The 21,362-nt window shown below is 43.7% G+C and overlaps 1 long non-coding RNA gene across 1 annotated transcript in view; it reads left to right on the plus strand.

Moving 5' to 3' along the window:
• The first annotated feature begins 20,527 nt into the window (after positions 1–20,527).
• Positions 20,528–21,362, plus strand: part of LOC143694659 (uncharacterized) — a 115,671-nt gene continuing 114,836 nt past the window's right edge. The window contains exon 1 of the long non-coding RNA XR_013183309.1: positions 20,528–20,794. This is a non-coding gene — a long non-coding RNA (uncharacterized LOC143694659). The remainder of the gene's footprint in view (positions 20,795–21,362) is intronic.

A 21,362-nucleotide genomic window follows, 5' to 3' on the forward strand; every position in this document is an offset into this window, starting at 1 on the left:
AAAACATGCACTGATCAAAGGCTGGTTGATCAGATCATGTCTATTGAGCAAATCTTTGCAGAGCAAGTGGGATGCAAAGCCCTGGGAATGCTGCAGCATCTTTCCTTTTAGGTGCCTGTCAATGCAGCTGGGCCCTAAAGGATGAGCTCCCTTGCTGGTAACTCTGTCCCCACATGGCTCCAGCATCACATGTTCCATTTCCAGTCAAAAGAGGGGATTCTGCCCAGGGATGTTTTTGAGGGGAGCAGAGCTATAAAGGGGTGTTTAGTTACACACTTCCTTCACACTTGTGCTCTACCATCACAGCTTGATCTGTTAGGGGAGGGTAAGAACAGCAATGCAAAAATGACTTTGTCCAACCAGTTCCCCACTACCCTACAGTCCCTCTTTTTCCATGTCTGCAGGGATGATGGGGCACTGCATGTGTTGTGTAGTTAGGAATTAATCTCTGAGCAGCTGGCTTAAGTACTCAATGATGATGTGGGACTCTCTATGCCTCATCTGAACTAGAAATCTTGTGAGGGCATTGAATGTGGGGCCTCAGTGGTCGGTTGCACCATTCTTAGGATGGTTAAATTTTGCTGGGTTTTATTGTCTCACTTTCCAATCAGGATATTGCTCCTGCAGTTGAGTTGTTCAGTGCTCTGTCCCCTTACTCTTTTAGGTGTTTAATGATGCACTTTGGGGAGATGACAAATTAAGTCATGCAGATCCATTTTGTCTTCTCTTCGGAGATATACCCAGTTAATGGGCTTCAACTGGACAGGACTTGCCAGTCCTTCTTCAGGAAGGACATTTAGCGTGTCTTTGCTAACAGACAACCTTCCCACATTAATGGCACAAAGCCTGTCCAAGATCTGGGGCTTTCTACAAAAGCTCTTCTGCAGACCATCACTGTCCTAGTGGGGTTAGCTTTCAAGATGACTGATACTACTCTTTTCTTCCCTTACTACACCCTGCTCAAGCATACAACTTGGAGGTGCTGTTGGTTGCAGAAACTTTTACGTGAAAGTCTAGCACAAGTGTTATCCTTTTAAATTTTTTTTAGGGCATATGGTTTTGAAAAGACAGGTCTTGCAAATTCCTTGGGGAACTCTATGGAAGGCATCCACTTGGAGCTCGTATACTTACACATATTTTAATGCATTTCAGATAATTGTCACAAGGTTGCTTTTTGGTTCTGTCAGTTCAAAGAACTGGTTGGATTTAACAAAGAAATTAGGGGATCACACCTAGGGAATAAAGCTTGCTGTGAAATGTTTTCTGTAAAAGCCAGAACCAGGTGAAAATCACTTAGTTTCAGGTTTCATTACAAATTTGAAAACCATATCTCAGGTTCACTGAAAGGTTGGTTAAGGGTCATGCTGCTGGGCCTGGTTTGGAATGAATGTGGCTGATTTATGTCGCTTGCAGCAGAACTTGGTTTCGTTCATTACTTTGACCCAGGTTCAGGGGTCTGCTCCTCTAAGCTCTCCTTGTGTGTTGAAGTCAATGGGAATTCCCTCCACAGAGGCCTTGGAGGATCCATCTCCATGAGAAACTCAAGGTTTTGATTGCTTAAAATGCCGGCTTTATTTCAACCCCTCACCACCTCCTCTGGTGGAAGTCAGCCTGATTCCACGTTTGCCAGATGAACTGCTCTGTTACCCCCAGGTGCAGCTCCAACCTGAATTGCAGAACCCAGGAGTCAAGCAATCTAACCAGAAATTTGCACAAATCCATCTGTGCTGAGGTCCCAGACTCCCACACAGCCCTGCTGGAGAGTCCCACTGCCATTCTGCAGGCAATCAGACCCACAGGTTGAAAGCTAGATCAGTGTGCTGCTGGTTGAATATTAGCCACATCTTTGACTAATGAGCATCTGGTTCCCCTTACCATTAAGAATATCCACGAGACTCACAGACAAGGCCTTGCAGACCTGGCTGTTGATACTGAAGGATCAGTCACTTAATTTCCATTCCCCAGGGCTGCTGTTTTTTCCCACTCATGCCTCCAGGCAGTTCTTCATGTCTGGGTACTGGAAAGGCAAACAAAAAATGAGAAGAAGACTGAATACCTTCTTGACACCCCAGAAGCATCCACTGGAGCCTCAACACCAACTGGAACCTTTTTGTCTTGCTCTTTTCTAGTTATTAATCACTTGCAGATGCTCCCACAGCAGCATTCCTGTGGGAGACTGCCAACGTCAGTGTGGATTCCTTGCCTCAGTGTGACCAGAGTAAGAAAAAAAGCTGCCCTGAAGTTCTGATTAATCCCTCAAAAGCAAGAACATTTACTCACATGACAAACCTGGAAGGCTAGGCCAGCCATTTGCCTTTGAGAAGCTGCAGCAAAGCTGAGGGTTCATCTTGAAACCAGAGACACTGGGCTCGCTGAACTTGGTGCCTGAGCTGGGACACGCAAACATTAAACTGGAAATTAACCTGGAAAGCTGACTTGATTTCTGCTTTTACCTCCCTGGGGAAGTCTTTGCTTCCCAAACCAGTGGTGTAGACAAGACATGAACTGGTTAGAACCTTCTCAGCATTGGCTGGGGTATCCATGTGATCTCTTGGCTGGAAGGTGCACCCCAAAGATCAGAATATGACTGAAAAATTGTCACTTGGGTGGGATCTGTGGGAAGCTCAGACAGAAAAATCTTGTCCTGTAGCGTTGAGGTGAACCCTGTAACACACAGTCAGTGGTCTCTGCCACAGGGCTCAGCAGAACCTTGGCTCCTGCTGACTACCTGTGAGATAACTTTGTGCATATGTATTCTGGCCACTGGCAAACGTGAGACAATCCAGCTTAGTTTAAACCTCCTCCTGGGTGGGTTAAATTAATCCAAATTACCTCATGTTTGCTGCAGGCTGGGAACACACACAGGCTGTTGCTGTGGTGGTTCACATAATGTCAGGTTGGTTGTGCTAGGTAGTGCCAAAACCTCTCTAAAATGGTAACTCAGGCACTGGTGGAAGTCAACAGGGTGGTCAAAAAAAACCCTACAGCAACAGGGCAAGCATCTGGTGACATTTTTCCAGTATCACTCTTTTGACCTTCATCATTTTAAGGTTCAAACACTCATGAGACAAAGGTTGTGTTTTGTATTTAAGGGAGTGGGATTTTTTTCTCTGAGGAGTTTGTCTGATCACTTTTTGGGCCCACATGCATTTTACAGCATCCCATGCAAGGAATTCTTTAGCTTCACCAAATGCTCCAGGAAGAGCTGTTTGCTTTCATTTCTTCTTGGTCTGCTCTTTGTTGTTTTCTCCAATGTTTCCCAGGATGTGCTGGAAAGGAGAGTAAACAACTCATCCCTACTCATTGTGGCCAGGATCCCACTGATCTCTGTCACATCCCATTTCAGTCATATCTTCCAATTTGAGAAGATATTGAATCATGCCTCATGCAGCAGCCATTCAAGACCTTGGATCATGCTTGTCATGTTTTTGATCTAAATGTGGACGCGTGTAAAAGTCATGTGAATCAGGGGGTTTGATTCAGCTCTCTTTCCACTCATAACTTTGAAGAACAAATCATGTGAAAAAATAAATCAGTCTGTAATAAGTCTATAATATTGTAATGAATAAAAATATGTAAGCCCATCAGAATCTGGTTGGTTTCATGCTGATGCCCTCCCCACCTCCTTCTCTTCTAATGAGTCAGAGCACCATCAGCAATGCTCCTTGTTACAGATATCTTCCATTCTCCATGTATCTGAGCCTTTGGAATGAAGGATAGGGTGACAAAATGTGGTATTAAGAAGTTCTTTGCAAGGTTAATGGAGGAAATGGGATTGTTTGTTCTTTGAGACAATGTGGTTGGTTTCTGCCTTTTATCAGAGGTTAATTTTCTTAAAAGGCTTGGACTATTTGGCACAAGGAGGTTTCAGGTTGGGGTAGGGAAGATGTTCAGCATGTCTGTGCTGTATTATTGAGACACACTGAGCAGTAACCCAACGCCCAGCCTCTGTGTGGCCTTTCTGTTTTACATGCTATGGACAAGTACATTACTGTTTTAACAGTCGACTTCCTGGGAAAGGGAAAGCTGGATTTTTATTGATCTTGTGCTGTTTCACATCCACCTACTCTCAGCTGCATGGTGTTCTCTTGGAAAGCATCTGACGGGATGTTCCTGGAAAAGCCTCACTCTGTGGAACAATACAATGCTCCTTTGTTTGTCGTCTTCTCGCTGAGGCCAGTCAGCCCTGTTGAATGAACCTCAGATGTTTTGATTTGTTCTTTGGTGAAAGTTTATATGACTTAAGCTATCTTTTTAGCCTTCCCGCCTTCCCCTTTGGGTTTCTTCTGAAGAACAAAGCCATTTGAATTAAATTGCTCTGTATTGGGATTTCAAACATTAATGAATGTTGTTTCAAAGCGTTATCTCATTTGGGGCATGAAATGACGACGGGCCACCATTCTTGTGCCAGTAGAAGAATCTGTGTGGCATTGGGATTGTTTGCTATTTCTTTAAACAGATCAGCACTTTGAAAGGGTCATTTGTTTCCATGCATTTCTTATTATAAAAGCAAAAATAATGAACAGCTAGAAGGCCAACATAAAGCAGCTGTATTATATGTGCTGGGAGATGCGATGTGTAGTCTAGCTATTGAAACAGGATTATTTAAAAAGAACCCTTGCTACTATTTTTGAGATCCACAGGCATTGCAACTGTTTATTTTATGTATGTAAGAAGCCAAATTCTTTGCAGTGGAGCACCTCCACTTCCCCGGAATCACAGAGATGAAGATGGCCTTCTGACATGGTGCATTAAAGACCTTCATTTAAATAATGCATCTCTAGGTAAAAACCTTGAAGGGAGCCTTTCAGGCTTCCTCTGAAATCAGTGTGCAAAGGCTATATGTAAAAGCAGATGTTTGCAGTATATATATTTCCAATGGAGTTCAATGGCAACAAATATTATGTTAAAAAGGATTTTTTTTTTTTATAATTTTTTTAATAGAAGAAGCTGTTGAGTGGCATTCATGGTAATGGATGACTATGGTCAAGTCAGGTCCTTTATTGATAATAATCCCTGGTCCCTGTGTCATTGAGAACAGTTTCTATAGGTACAAATGAGCCAGTATAAAGGAAGCCAGGATAATACATCAGGGCTGGATGGGAGATTACTTCATTTAACTTCCGCCTTCCTTTCTTTGAGGTCCTATTAAGCTAAATAATGGCAGTCTATAAAATGGAGGAATGATTGAAGTGTGCCTGCAAACCAATTATATCATTCTGGACATGGTCTCCAGCACTCTTTGTCTATGTATATGTACATGTATCTGTGTCTTGTCTCTCTTGCCTGGGATTCCGGCTCTCTTGAAACTGCTGTTTTATGTGCACCAGTTAATTGTGAGAGTCGCTGGTTTTCAGAATTGTTGCTTTTATTCTTTCCCTGCCCCCCACCAACTGCTGGTTGCATTTTGTGTCACAAAGGGCTTTCTGAAGGGCCGTGCTCTGACTGTTGAGTTTAGAACTGCAACTTGCATTTTGTTCTTCCAGCAAGTCCCTGTTAGCTCCATCTGAAAAGGTGGGGGAAAAAAGATGTTTTGGTGAATGTGTACCTTACTTCAATTGCCTCTCTGGGAAAGTCATGGGTGAAAGAGATATCCGAGGTCAGGCCTGGGAGGGAAAGCATGAAAAGATACTTCACACCAAAGCCAAATATTGATTTCTTGCATGAGAGAGGGCAGGTTGGTGAGATCCATCATATCAGGTCATGACCCATTTAGTCCTTTCTTTGACTGAGACCAATAATAGAGGTAAAGTTCAAAAATCCATAGCAGATAGTTTTGTATCAAGACATGAGAAAAAGAAATTTTGTGCTCACATACAATAAATATTGCATTATAGAGGACTGAAGGGATTGCATCTGTCATGGAGGAGTTAAAATTTTCATCAGATGTCATCCTTTCTCATATCTAGTGTGACTCTTGGATCAGGTGGTGTCATGGCAGAGGAAGTCCCATAGGTCAGTGGAGTAAGGAGTCAAAAAATAAAACACGTTGCAAATTTACACACTAAACAACTGCTCTTCTTTTAAGATGTTATGGAAGAAAGCAAACACAAAGCCAGCATGTCTTTTTCTTGTTCTGTGAAGTGGCTTCCTGTGCAAATGTGAGGTGGAGAAAGAGAGGGAAAAAATGGACCCCCACCAAAAAACTTGTAAACTCTTCAATAAAATCTGTATGTCATTCCTGGTGAGATTTAGATGAAATAAATCTCTCTGGCCATTCATGAAATAATCACAGGATTATGCCATTTCTAGCCATCTAAATGCAGATAATATATATAACAGATCAAATGAGACCAATGGGGCTGTATAAATCATTAGAGATTTAGTGCAGAAAGACCAAAATGGTTAAAAAAGTTATCCAAATAGGTATACTGTGACATCCATGATCAAATACAAAAATGGGGCTATATACAAAGGAGTTTGGCTCCTCATTTGCTTTACACTACCATGGATGATCGTCTTGCACAAATCCCAAGATTATGCATGTATGTTGCTTTTTATGAAAATTCCACTTAGAAGTGTTTGCTAAGGTTTACCAGGTGATTTATAGATGTTTTTAAAAAAATCACAAACTGTTAGGGAAGCCAAGAAATTTGTGATTCTACAAAGCCAAACTGTATGGAATCACAGCTTAGAGCTGACTTTTCTAAGGGCTTTTTAATGGTCTGTGCCTCATGGTACTTGTGTTCATCACCACATTACCACACATACTAATAATCTCTTGGCTCCTTATAAAAAGCTTCTAAGTATAACCTTTGCAGGAAGTGAGATAGACATGTCTGTGTATCTGTCTGTTTTATAATGGGAATGTTGCTGTAGCTGTGATGATATAAAAATATATTAGAGTTAAAACCACCCTTTTCTAGTTTATAGTATTATACTGTGGGAGGTGTGAGATTGTTGCTGAGATTAAATGGGAACTTACATTTAAACCTCTGTTTTGATTCATTAAAAACTTGAGTTCAAAATGGTCTTTGGAGGCCATATTTTTGTCTAATATATCCATATATGTTTCTTTAAACATCTAAGATGATCCCATATCCAGACACTCCTTTGGGCACAGGGAGGGTTAAGTCAGGTATTTTTAGTCTTGTCATTTGGGAAAAATCTAGTGGCAAAGGTAATTTCAGGATGATAAACATCCACTGTCCCAAGGTTATTGCTGTTAGGGTCTGTAGGCACTGTCAGTCTGCTGGACTAGGATGCACAGGTGTCTCTTCCTTTCTCACACCTTGCCATTAGAGGTTATTCTCCCTTTGTATGTATGAAGATGCACTTGATGTGCTCAACCTTCCAATGTCTTTAATTAATACTAAAGCATTTTGTACTCGTCAGCTGGTCTGTTTAGGTGGGACTTTTCCTGATCATCTGCAGCCAGCTCCTTGGAAAAACAGATTGATGAGCTTTTAGTTCCTGAAGCAGCCAAGATTGACTGTTTTTATAACTTGTTTTTAACTGTCTAAACTTACTGCAAAATTGTAGTGACAGTAGAGTGCTCTGGGACAGTTTAACAGGTCATGAAGAGATTACAGTATTTCCATGTTTACCCTTGGCTAGTTGTCTTCAAAACCTTCTGCAAATTATTGCTTTCAGCAAGTCCTGCGTGCTGGGACATCTTCAGTCTCATCATCCCCATGGTCCTGTACCTACCTACCTTGCTTTCTTCCCCGTTGCCATATGGCTTTGTTCCTAGGTCATCCCATCCCTCTGCACCCTAGCTGACATGTGTCCAAGCTCACGTGTTATCTCTGCCTAGCAGCATTTTAACATCTTCTGAAAGATGAGTGGGGGGAAAAGCAGGCTTGCAGTCCCTCTGGGAGCTGGGGACACACGTTGTAGAGGAGGCTTGGGGCCAAGCATCTTCCCTCAGCTTTTTCCCCCCTAAAATTAGATTAAAGAATCCCAGTACCTTCAGCTGTTCCTCATAGGACTAATGTCCCAGACCATGTATCCAGCAAACACCATCCATTCTGGACAGTGACTGAAGCAGAAATTGTGTGAAAAAAGCCTGAGAGAGTGTGGTGTGTTTAAAGATTTTTATAATATAGACAGGAGCAATGCAAAAGCTACCCAGCCATTCTCAATTCCACCATTTCCTGACTTCAGATCACTTGACCTGTGCAGGTTTAATGTTCTCTCTATATAAGTTATTTTTGAGTGCAATAGTTGCTTATATTCTTGATTGATGTATAACTCATAAAAGTTTCCATGCCAGTATCAGTATTTATATACAGAGATAACTGTTGCTATGGCTATGTGCTGTCCTGAAAATGCTTGGTCTTTTTTTTTTCTATTTATTTTTCAAACAGGGCTTGGTCAAGTAAAGTAAATATCTTGCCTTAATTTAATTTTTATGTTTGCTGTAAAACTTGTTTTAAAAAAAAAGAAAAGAAACATTAGCATTTCACAGCAGAAACACAAAAATTTTACATTGCCAGGCAAGTCGACTTTGGCATTTTTCCTTTCAGTCAGTTTGTTTTTCTAATATAAAACTAATATGACATAATGTATAATCTAATTTGGAAATTACAATTTACTTGGAAGGATTATGCTGCCAGCCAATACCAACAAAGAAAGAAATTATTTGAGAATGTTTCTTTCCTTCTTAACGTGGTCGATAATTTATTTTTCCTTCAGAAGATTACTTTTTTCTTTACGACATTTCCTGCTGGTGTGATTTGCATTAGGATTAAATAATATGTTCCATGCTTAACTTATGCACCAAAAAAAGTAAATTATTCCTCAAATTAAAAAAAAGGTGCAAATTACTATCTTGTTATGGACTTCACTTTGCTTACTTCGCAGTGAAGTGTGTTGATCATTTTCAGATGGCTTGGCAGTAATTACTTTATTTGTCCTGACAGTATTTACATGAAGGGGCAATTTGAAATGGGTAGATCTGTGTCTTTTGTGAATAAAGGCCACTAAGATGGCTTTAGGAACAGGAGAAGTTGAAAAATGGGTAATCCAACTGTGGTAACTCCGACTAACACTGAATTACCGTGTTGACTCTTGTTAACCACAGAAGTGTTTAAGTGTTCATCCAACACGTTGTGTTACAGGGCTGTGGCATTTCTTTAGGGGTTTCCCACTCACAGCAACGTGCTGGGAGTTTATTAAGTTGTATTAAACGTTCTCATATCTCCTGTGGATGCTTCAGAGGGAGCAGCTTTGTTAGCCTAGAGCATGCAAAGGAGCATTAGGAAAAAGTTCTACCAAGTTCTGCTGGAACAAGTTTGTGCCTGGCACAGCAACCAGAAGTGCAGTCTCTATGTTAAGCAGAGAAAATTAGACACAATGGACCCATTTAATGAAGAATTCATAGTCCTGAGCAAAATGTGCTGTGGACTAAATTAGAGCGCTCCTAAAAATATGTACCTACTTCTGATTTCTACATTTCAATAACAGGTGAGATCCAACTGTAACATTATTAAGACTAATTTAAAGGGAAGTCTTCTACTGGATTTGGGTGTTATTGGAGTGGGATTTGGAAAATCTGGACCCAGTTATGGCTCTGCCACAGACCTTTAATTTCAGCCTCTGGCAAGTCACTTTTCCTTGGCATTCCTCAGTTTCCCATCTGTAAAAGCAGGGTCATGTCAATTCCCCCCATTATTTCCCTCTTGCCTGTAGAGTCTTGAGTTTCTTTAGGGTGGTTTCTTGCAGTGCATTTCTAGTTGTTTATTATAAGTGTCCTGCACAATGAGACCTTAGTCTCAGTTGGGATCTCTGCTGTAATACAGATAATATTGTTGACAGCTGTTGTTGTATCTGTGTAATGTAGTAGCATAAAGCAATAAAGCTTCCTCCCCTCCTGGTATTTAAAACTTAGAGAACAGTTTTGTTGACTCTTCTTGTTTGTTCTTCAGTAAAGTTAGCTCAAAGCTATTTTCTGGAAGGCTATCTGAGTACTCATGGTAGTAAACCAGGACTTTGAATGAACTCAGGGTACTGCCATCCTGCTGTAAAGATCTGCCTTGTGTTATATTTCCTTATCTTGAAACCTTGAAGATATGCTGATATCATAGCAGGTCATCTACTGAGTAGGCAAATGGGATCATCATTTTAGGCAGCTTTTTTGAGTTTTTAAAATTTTTTTTTCCTGCTGGAAGTTGTTCTGTTCTTCTGAAGTTGAAAATTAAACTGTGTGACTTTTTAGTTTGTTTACCTTATTCTAGTATGTAGTCTATCTGTTTTTCCTCATTTCCACTGACTTGTTGGATTTGGTGGAAAAATTGACACCTAGCTGAAGTCTTAAAAATACCTTAAAAAACTGCTTACCAGGTTCATGAAAACCTGAAGCCGGGTGAAGAAAAGAGACTCTTAACTTCCCCTGCAAGACCTTCAGCTTGATCTCAGCCTGAGTACTAGACACTGGAGAATCTAAAGCACAAACATCTCAGGACAATGTCTTTCATAGGCTCTGCCTCTCACAAAATATCCTAGCATGGCAGGGTTTGCTGTAAGTGCAGCAAGACCTGGTGTATTTTCCCAAACACAGAACAATTCTGACTGTGTCTGAGGGGCCTTCTCTTTTTAACCCACCCTCTCTCGCCCTGCTCCTCTGTCTTAGGATAAGCCACAGAGCGTTCAGGTAGCATCAGGACTTGGCTGTGACAGGCACCATGCAAACCTGCCCCTTCCCCAGGGGATCTGGTATGTAAATAGGTGCAGGAACCACAAACCATCTTGGAATAACTTGAACTCCAGCCAGAATAAGCACAGAAAAAAACCCTTTTGTTTGGACATAAATATCATCGACCTTCTTCTGCGGTTGCTGGTGTCAAGTTTAGTGCCAAAGTCCAAGGGCAGTTGATATGGCAGCAGCAGACAGCGAAGTTCAGGGCAGGCTGTAAAGATCTGTGTGCTGCTGCTGCTGCTGTTTGCAGCCCTCTTTGCCAGACTTGAAGATAGAAAACAACACAGAGATAAGGCAAGTGATCTCGTTTTTATTGAGTTTGGCCTTGAGGATTGTCCACTCCACAGCTTCACCTAAAAGCTGATCTTTGTGAGATTCATGAAGACTTAACAAAGCTGTGAAATGCATTTGGAAAATGAGTATGGACACGCTGAAACACCCTCCAGTATATCCCACTGTAAAGGATGCATATCAGGCTCCTTGTGTGGCATTTGAAGACTATAAACATGTTGCCGTGATTTGCTATGTTTCCTGAGGGTTTACAAAAAAAAAGTGGCCCTTTTAGGGGATTGCCATATTGAGATTGACAATTTGATGTAAACCATAGCCCAGCATCGAATGTTCTGTTTAATGCAATTCTGTGTTTGTCAGCTGTAACCAATTACGCTTTCATTGTGCTCAGTGACACCGACATGGCTCCTTTTCACCCAGTTGCTGCTAATACCATTTTATACATCTTCCATGGCCAAGCCCTGTTGGAAGCTGTGTTATATGCATAACCTGCTGCTCCTTTCCCCTTGTGCTGGCAAAGTGTGAGATACCCAGAGCAGCTTTGAGTTCTAGCGAGTCTTTTGTGTGGCTTGGAGAATGGGGTCTTGAGGAAAGCACCGTGACCTGGAGCTGAGTAGCAATGGGATAATAATTTGTGGCTAAAAACTGCAGCTGAGATGTTTCTGGAGGATTGTGCCTGTATGTTCAGGCTGCTAATCCTGGTTTGTGACTGCAGTAGGAAGCTAAACTGGAAACAAGTCAAAGCTTTAATGTCGTCTGGTTTTCCCTCCAGCCCACGAACAAAAAGGCCATGAAAACCTTAATCCTCATGGTCCCCAGTGTAGTCCTGCATGGTTTTGCAGTGAAGTCTAGGACCTGAAAGGACCCTGGAGAGGCAGGCATGTGCATGCCTGTGGAGAGGGTTTTCTGGCACAATGTTCCTATGAGATGGATGTCTTTATACTCAGGGCTATTTTCTTGCTGTCCTTTCCCCCCAAAAAGGTACTTCAACTATAGAAAAAGTTCAGTAGTCGGTATGGTTGATTTTAAATGGCTTGTTGTTTGTGAAGCTGTCAGTCAGGAATCTGGTGGCTGGCTCTGTGCAGGTCCATGTCTGTCAGAGTAGGACATGGGGCAGCTCCATGTCTTCAACCCATCAACTCCCATTGCCCTTTTTTTGGAGTTGGCAGCTTCTCTGGAGGTGGTGGGAGGATCTCCCGGTGTGAGGGCAGCTGAGGCCTGGGCATGCCTCCATGGAGCATCTCAGCACTTTGATCTCATACCCAGTGATGGACACCCTGAATGTTCATCTAATAAACAATCTTTTCTCTGGCTGAGGCTGCAAGTGGGTACAAACAGAGGAGGAAAGCTGCAGGGCAAGCATGCAGGACACTTCCAAATACACACTTCCACATCCCCCAATGACTTCCTGGATTAGAGGTGGTTTAAGCTTTTTTAGCAAATCTCAGGGGTTTTTTTCCTTCAAATTTTTTCCCCTTGAGCTTGTGCTGGTCTCCATTTTCTGTTAGTTGTACATCCTGGGATAGAGTGCCACAGCTTAGCTCCAAGGTGCATTTGAATCATCCAAATGATTTCTTTGTGTTTGCTTTTAACCTACCACCTTTGAACCTTTGAAAGTTTAATTTGATGTTACTGCTCTAAGAACTCAAATTCTGGTGTTGGAAGACATAGTGAACAACTGCATCTTGTCCAAACCAGGATTTTGCACAAACAATTAATATTCCATCTTAGGTACCTTTTTTTTTCCAGCCAGAGGCCTGCTTAGCCATTCTTTGTATCAAGACCATTGGCTACTTAGCTCTCTTCTCCTTGGGCAAAACAGGCATGAGAACCTCAGATCGAGGCTCAGAAGCTTTGCATGAAGCAGCAGACTGGCTCACCCAAATGGAAATGTCCTGGGTGTCTCTCCTTGTTTTCTTTTCCCACTGTCAGCCAGCAGCCATGGTATAAACTTGATTACATTGCAACCAGAGTTGGGATTATTCCACTTCTTATAGGAGGTCTTGTTGCAGTTCCCCATTCGTTCATGGTCTGTTTGAAAGTTTTATGAGGCAGAGGGTTTGGAGATGCTGCAACTGGAAAAGGGATACAATTTAGAAAACTTTATTAATTTTTGCCCTTCAGTTCTATGTGGACAGTGAGTGTGGATTTCCCCAAGGAGCTTGGATGGGTGTCTTCACCCTGACATTGCTGCAGAGAGCCTGGGACCATGGGGCAAAGCTGCGACCAGTCCACCCAAGTAATTCTTGGAAGAGCTGGGGAGAAACCAAGTTGCCTTCACATCGCAGCCAGGGCTTTGCTTGTCCTTATAATAAAGGAAAGTACTTCACTTCATATTGCAAATAAATCATTAAATCCAAGCTTGGAGGGAGGAAGCAGAATAGCACTTTACAAAAGTGGTGTTGTTTCTGCTGGGATTGTCTATCAGCTGCCTTCAAACCCAGGATTTAGTTGCAGTTTGTTTAAAAATAGTGTTAGCACTGCTGCAGTGCTATAAACTTTCAGAAAATTGGAAAGACCCCTCATAGTATGAGAGGGATTTCTTATATCTGCTGAGTTTACAGCAAACTCATGAGATGTCTGGATGAGTGACTCAACAATTGGTTTTAATTTTAATCACTTTCCCAGTAGAAAGTAATTTTTTAGCAAAGTAAATAGCAGGGGAAAAATCATATTTAAAATTTTCATTTTCCCCCCATGAGGCTTTGGTTTTTAAAAGCTGTAAAAACATCCTTTGCTTCCTTTGCTTTTGGCAAGCAAGAACTTAAAATGGCTGGTTTCTAGAATCATGACATAACGTTTTGGCCAGTATGGCATAAAATTACAAAAACCATTAAAACAAAGAACAAGTTTCTTTCAATTCGGGCAAAAAAAACCCCAAACCAAACCCCACCCATTCTCCCTTTTATCCATATTTTTCACCATGGAAGATTTTTCAGCTGAAACCCAGACCCACATTGCTGTAGCATAGAGGTTCCCACTTTCCCATCATGGACTGTGCTCTTTAAGCCATGCACTGCTGGCTGTGAAATGATATTTCAAAGCCATTAATACCAAAACACCAGGGCTGTCTCTGCACCCCAACAAATGAAGCAGTTGTTTCAGCCAGGCTGCTTCCCAGGGCAGCCCTGGATGATGGCAGAGCCTGGCAGGAGCATGGCCATGTCCCCCAGCACAGCCCTCTGGGCTCTTGGGCTCCTCAGCCTGGCGCTGCCTCTGCTCAGTAAAGGCACAGCCTCAAAGCTGTTAAATAGTAATAGTCATCTTTGGTCTTCTTTTCTCCTTTCATTTGCTGCTGAGTTTGGCTCCCTTCTCTCTGAGTAGCCCCAGTTCGATTTCTTGGCTTCGCACGCGGGTGTCAGTGAATTAGCTCTTTGTTCTTCCAGGAGAAGAGATGGATCTCCAGGACTCACAGGGAGACCACCATCTGACCTGTGCTTTGCTGCTCCTTCCTCAGGGGTGGCCACTGCTTGTGGTCCCTTGTCATTGTCTGGTGGGCACAAAGCACAGGGGTCTTTGTGTGATGTGGGGAAAGTCCCCTCAGTCACTCTGCGTGCCAGGAGAGAGAAGGTGGCCACAGCAAGGAGTGGGCTTCCCTGGAGCAAAGATGCTGTGAAGTGGGGCATTTCCAGGTGATACTGGGGAAGGGGCTGCTCCCCACAAAGGTTCAGCAGCTGGGAGGGAGGTGGGTGCTGAACTGTTGAGGCTGGAGGGAAATTCGGTGCTTTCGACTCCCATTTGAACTTCTTGTGGCCCTCAGAGTTCCTCACCTAGGAGAGCACAGTCTCTGAAAAGATAAGCAGTAAATGCATCAACGGTGCTGAGGGGCTCAGCCTAGCTAGGTGAGGTTTCATCCCACACTCCAGGCACTTTGACTTATGCAGTTCTTCAGGGAGTCTCAAGTGAAAGAAATCTCTGGTGGAGAACACGACCTCCTGCTTTTTGCCGCTCAAATGTCCTGGTAGGGTGGTGTCTAAGACTGAGCCTTCTCTCCAACCAGAGTGCTAATACAGAGTGCCTGGCCCCAGCAAGCCCTGCAGGCCAGGTGAGATGTGTCTGGGTGAGATCTCTGCCCTGTGGAAGCATCTTGAGGGGTTTATGGTGTGCAGGCTGAAGGCTCACCTGGTGTGTGATGGGAGCGTGCTCCTCCTCATCTCTCCATGTCACTGTGTGCCATCAGCCAGCCAGGCTCTGCTCTTCCCCTCAGGCAGCTGTCACGGGATTTCCAAGTGCTTTTAAGGGAAAAAGGGAAGAAAATGTGCGTGGAGTTTTACTAAGTGTGACCTGTAACAGACCATTAGCTGAAAGCTAATTTTCCAGATAATGGATGTTGCTTTAAAGATTATTGCTGGAATCTTATGCTTGCCCATAAAAAACATCAAGATTACACTTGATGATGATAATGCTTTGTCTCTCTGAGAGTGCCCTTCATCTCATTTCTACTAGAGCTCTTCAAATGCTCATTTAAGCTTTGAGCAATCCTATGAAGCAGATTTTTTTTTCTTTAAGCAGCAGATTGACCCAAACTGAGGCATTCTGAAGTATGGACACTTTTTTTCAAGATCTGTAAGCAAGCTTGTGGCAGAACTGGGAGTTGAACTACCCCTTCTTCCACCCTCAGCTGTTAAGAGTGCCAGTACAACCTTTGGATGGTGTCATTTGTAGGAGAAAGGCACTTGGTTGTCCCCCATAAACAAGTCCTGTGTTTCTGTCATGGTTTATATTTCTCTTCTCCCCTTTCCCACCTACTTTATTTTTATATCTTTATTTATCTTTTATATCTTTATTCCTTTCTTACTAAGAAAAAGAAAGAAAACAGCTCATAGGTAGCAGGTTATCCCACTGGGAAAGGAAATCTTGCTCTCTGCAGTTTGGCAGCACAGCAGAGGGGATGGGGAGCTTGGATCATAACTGGAGAGGCAGGGGAGAAAACCTTTCTGTTGGGAAGGTGAGTGGAACTATGGCTTCTATTACCATAGGAGGATTCTGAAAGCAGATCTGTCAGATATTTGCCACGTGCTGTTTGCCTGCACTCAGGGGGCAAGAAAAATCCAGAAAGTCTTGCAAAATCCTGTATTTTTGTGATGCTGTTTGCACATGTCCAGAAGTGACCAGGTATGACCCTACGGGGGAGGTGAGGCTGTAGAAAATGCTACCTCTCTCCCCTGCCAGCAGGGAATGCATTTAGAGGCTGGTAGCCTGTTTTCCAAGTGGGGGGGAAAAAATTGATGCAGGAGTTTCTTGGGGACCTTTGCTTATTTGATAAGCGACAAAGCAACTGAACACAGAAGTGATGGAAACCAGCAGTCAGGGAGAAAAAGCAGCAGCAAGGAACAAGCTTCCTCCCAAATCTTAGTTTGGTTTGAAGTTCTCAGGAAGCAGCTCTGCCCTGAAAGGCATGGTAGGGATTCATGGGCTTCTCTCCCAGTCTCTGCCCTCCCTGCATGGGGTAAACATCTCTCCAGGAGGGAAATGCCTGGTTATTTGTTTGCCTAATGGGAATTGCTCCAATCACTAGGTTATAGGGATAAATTCAATTAAAATGGCTGGGTTGATCTGAAATAAACTCATATTGCCTCTGAAAATGGTGATTATTTTTTTTCACCATGGGTACATGCTCTAGTCCTCTGCCTTTTATATGGAATCTTCTGTTAGCCAGGTCAGGAAGCTGACCCAGCTAAAAACAAATCTCACTGAAAAAGAAAAGTTAGCTTGAAGTGTCTTCAATTCTTGTAGCATCCCATCTTCTGTCTGGCTTCTGTTTTCTTCTATCAGTCCTGTCTGGGCTCCAAGGCTCAGCGCCAGGTGTTTGAGAAAAACACAGCTCTGGTGTGCTCATGGAGACCCCAAAGCATGAGGCCAGCAAAACACTGCCTTCTCCACCTGCCTGTCACCTCCTCAGCACTGTGAATCTCAGCTGGCAAAAGGATTTAAGTGGCACGATCCCTGCTTGGAGCTTGGATGGTTGGGCTGAAATGTCCATATTTACCTAACACACCGGGCTGTCTGATCCCTATTCCAACAATTTAATCACTAAGCTACACTTAACACAGTTTTGGCCCAGCTTAAATCCCATCTGAATCCTTCTGCCAGCTGGTGTGACTCCTCTGAAGAACCAGAAGCAGCCTGTGTGAAACCTCAAGGTGCAGGAAAATCAGTGGAGTTTAGGCTTTATCAATCCAGGCCATTTATTCTTAGCCAAACAGGCAGGGAAAACATAGGAAAAAAAAAATGACTGATTGCACCTACAACTCCTCAGTGACTTGTAAGAGGAAATGGAAAAGCTCCAGCTTTGCTTTCAGATTGGGCTGCTCGGGCTCGGGAGAGCACTGGCCTTGGGTAGCAAAGGGGTGACATTGTTCTCTGAGCAATTTCCAGCATGTCTGGGGCCTGAGCTGGTTTGTTCATAGCAGGGTAAATGTCTGCTTGATACAACTAAAATGTCCCATGCTGCCTTTTAGTAATTTGAGCTGATGGCCTGGAAAAATCACTGCAAGTGATTGGGCATGACCATAACACAAAGACTGATGTGACTGGGTTGGCTGGGACACTTCTGCCATCAGCGCCTTGTCCTCACCATTCTAGTGCAATCCAGCATTTTCTTCTGGTTTCCTTCTCAAAGCAGCATTTGTAAGGCCTATCCTGTGGCAGGCAGTGTGGTGAAACACTTCTTCTCCTTCTTTGGCAAATGCAGTTTGGGTTTGAGTCCTGCCTTAGCTTTACAGAGCCTCACCTTGTACAAGTGAATGTTGGGCAAGTGCAGTTTGTGGGACTTGTGAAGAAATGTGACCTCATCCTCACTCTCTGCTTTTAAACTTTTTACAGCAGGAGGCAGAAAATGTGTCTGTGTGTAATATGCTCTTATGAGCATAAATAATAGACATGAAGGAATCTGTTACATTTTTGCTGTATTTTGGTGGCCTATAGGGCTTGAATAAGCATTGATTTCCTTTTTCCTTGTTTTCTGTTCCATCTCCTAGCAGTGGTTATAGTCTTGGGAAAGTGTTTTCCATTTCCTTGATGTCTTTTATCACCCACAGTGCACATGTAAGCAAAATAGCACTAATCAGAGGAATAACCAGAGAATAGTGTAAGCCTGGCAACTGAGAAGAAACTTTGCTTATTTGTCAAAGGAGTCACTTCTGTGCCTGTAAAGCTGGAACACTGTTGGAGACCGTCTGAAAATAATACATGTTAATGAAGCACGGAAATACATGGCAAAGTCTATGTTTCTCCACAGCACCTGTGATCTATAGAGTGCATAGAACAATCTTTGTTAGCCTCTTTAAACAAACTCCTTATTGGAGAGAAACTCTTCTTTGTTTTTACTAGGTGAGATAAATGCCTTTCTTGTTCAGACACATGGTAGAAATGATTCTTAGCAATCTTTTTCCCCCTTTTTTTTTCTAAAAATAAGCTGTGACGCTCAAATCATCTGCCCCCAATTTACTCCTGTGTGACCCTAAGACCCTGATCTGTCAGATCTGTCCACATCTGTGCCCACCACTGAAGAATGTGGCAGATTCAACACAACATATGGCTGAAGCAGTGCATATGATATTCATGGGAAATGGAAGAAGCATCACCATTTCCTTCGTACCAAACACCTCCTTGAGCTATTTGTGCCCTGCGCTCTCAGAGATTCCAGGGTTTCGCTCTGCCATGAATTACACTCAGCAATTGAAATTTCAGTGCAACTGTTTGCAGATGCCTTTCTAGGGATTTCTTTAAGACATACTAGTGGCTGAGTTTTCCTAGCAAATAACTGAGCTTAGAAACAAGGCATGTTTTCAAGCCGTGACACCATTCCGAGGATGTGGCAAGACCCTTCTGGTTAGGGAATTCATTTTGCATGCTATGAGGTTTAACTTATTTCCCTTTAAAACCTCACTCTCTCTTCTCCACTTCTTTGGATGAGGGGTGGGAAATCCTAGAGACTCAGGCTTTTGCAAAGATATAGTTCAAGCCAGGATTGAAAAATAACTTAGAGTTGTGTGTTTCGAGCCCAGGGTTACCTGACCCTCGACACCAGCTGCGATTTTCAGAGTTTGGCATCACAAAAATGTCAACAGGCTTTGAAACTTCTGGGGGCTGCTCTGCTCCCCAGAGTTACCCTCATTAGGGTAACTGAGCACAGCATAAGCTGTGCCAGCCTTAGGCCAGCACTGTTTGGGGTGGGCTCTGTGGCAGGGCAGTGCATTGTCACACCTGGCCACCCACTGCTGAGCCAGGTGATTGCTGCAGGGCCTGAGCCCACCTCAGACACAGGCCAGATCACAGCCCCAGCCTCTGCACAAAGGGCCAAGGGCTCTCACTGAGGGCAACTCATTTTGGCTCTTGCTCCTCTCCTTTGAAGGACACCCACACTGCTGTTTATTGTCATTCCATTGACACATGGTAGTCTGTTAAAATGCAGGAATTCAAATGCGTTTTTAAACAAGCCGAAAGGAAGCTGTTTGCCAGTTTCCCAAGATGAGCTGTCCTAGTGTAGTGTGACTGTATCCACACTGAGGATTGGCACAAGTGGAAAGGTATTGGTTAAAAACCCCTTTGCCTCCAATGGAAATCAGTTTATGCTACAGAAATTGTGTAGCTTAAACCCTACGAGAAATGGTCATGAGCCATCAACTCTACAATCCCAGGACAGAGAATTGTTTTTGCACTTTTCTTAGGTAAGTTTGGTGTGATTCATGGTTCTCATTTATTTTCCCAGTGGGGAAAAAAGCTTTCTATAGTTACAAAAAATGCCTTAAAATAGAAAAACATGACTTAACATTTTTTTTATTTTTTTAGTAAATTAAGGGAGAGATAGTGCTGCCAGGAGAAGTGGAATGAAATAGTGTCAAATCATTTTTCAGTTCTGCAGGCAGACTCTTACTCAGGAAGAATGCTATTGCTGCTTAATTGTTCACAAAACAAATGTTTTTGTGGATTTTTAGGTGGGAGGGAGTCTGAGAGTGTTACTCTTTCAGTCTCTCATGGAATGGGAAGAGCTCACTTGTGTCCTGTGAAACACAGGATGTGTTTAGTGTTGGAGTGTGCAAACTGATGGTGTTTGACAGATAAAAGCAGGCTCAGCCTGCGAGGTGGATGATTTGCACAATTGAAGTCTGGATGTAGGTCTGGCTCTGGGTGTTTTTTGTGGCTGATACCAATCCTGAGCAGAGAAATCTGTGTCTGCTCCTGAGCAGGGCATCACCACCCATGGGTTGTGATCATGTGCAGTTCCCAAGGCTAGTCCCCTCCCAGGAGGGCCCTGGATGGATGTTCTAAGGAAGGCTCAGATGCATCTCCCTGCTTCTCTCTTGCCCAGATGAGATGGGCCCCCGGGCACAGGCTCACAGTGCCCCAGTCCTTGCTGCTTTGTTTGTACACTGCTCTTGGGGCAGAGATAATGGGACTGATCCAAAGCCAGCTCCAAAGCAATCACAAGTCTTTCCTTTGTCTTCACTGGGGTTTGGACCAGGCCCAAAGCTCATAAGCAGTTTTCCACCAAGAGTTCCCGGCACTTATGTCAGTCACTGGCAACAAGGGAAGGGATAAATCCAGCATCGGCTGCTTCAGATGCCAGGCACATTCTGTGTGTGTGTGTGTGTGTCACAGGGTGGATATAAACTCACTCAGTCTGCCTGGGCTCCTGCTACATTGCATGACAGCTTGCAAAGGGCAGGCAGCTACAGGGCTGCTTCCAGGACCGACCTCGATGGATTTCAGTCTGAAAAGAGCTGGGATGTTCTGTGCAGTGCCCAAGAAAACCTTTCTCAGGAGCAGCTGCCTGGGCACGGGGAAGGAGCTGGGATGGTCAGGCTGGCACAGAGTACAGGAGGATTTCCTCAGCATCCCACAAGGCAAGGCAGGGGGAAGGTAAGCACGGGGGAGACGCTTCTGCTCCCGCGGGGCTCCCTGTGCTCCCCCAGAGCTGTTTGTTTTCCCTCCAGAGCATTACAGCTGCTCTTGGCCTGAGGGCGGGCGGTCGGTGGGGGGCACATGAGCTCGCCCACACCACTGGGAGTCTCTCGGCAGCCTCTGGTAGCCTTTGGATGCCATCCCGGGTGTGTTTTAGGACTGGGTGTTCATTTAGCATGAACCTTAGCCAGCCCCAACTGTGTGCGGGAGGAAGAGCCGTGGGGGGGCATGAGGAGGGAGAGGGGGAGGTGTTTTTCTTAGGAAAAAGGCAAGCAGAAATAGACACCCCTTGTCATTTTTTTTGGCAGGCGAGGGGAGTTTTGGGAGGGCTGGAGGTCAGAGGAGCTAGATCTTCGCCTGGGTTTCTAATTGTTTTTGTGGCAACCCAATTGTTTTAATCCCCTCCTTTTCAGGGGGGATAGGGGAGCCCTCCTGCCCCCTTCCTGTGCTGGGAGCAGGGCAGGAGCTCCTTTCTCACCTGCAGAGCTGTTCTCAGAGCAAGGTGCGGGCAGCTGGGATTTCCTGA

This window comes from Agelaius phoeniceus, chromosome 8 (assembly GCF_051311805.1).
Source record: "Agelaius phoeniceus isolate bAgePho1 chromosome 8, bAgePho1.hap1, whole genome shotgun sequence".
NCBI classification, from domain to species: Eukaryota; Metazoa; Chordata; class Aves; order Passeriformes; family Icteridae; genus Agelaius; species Agelaius phoeniceus.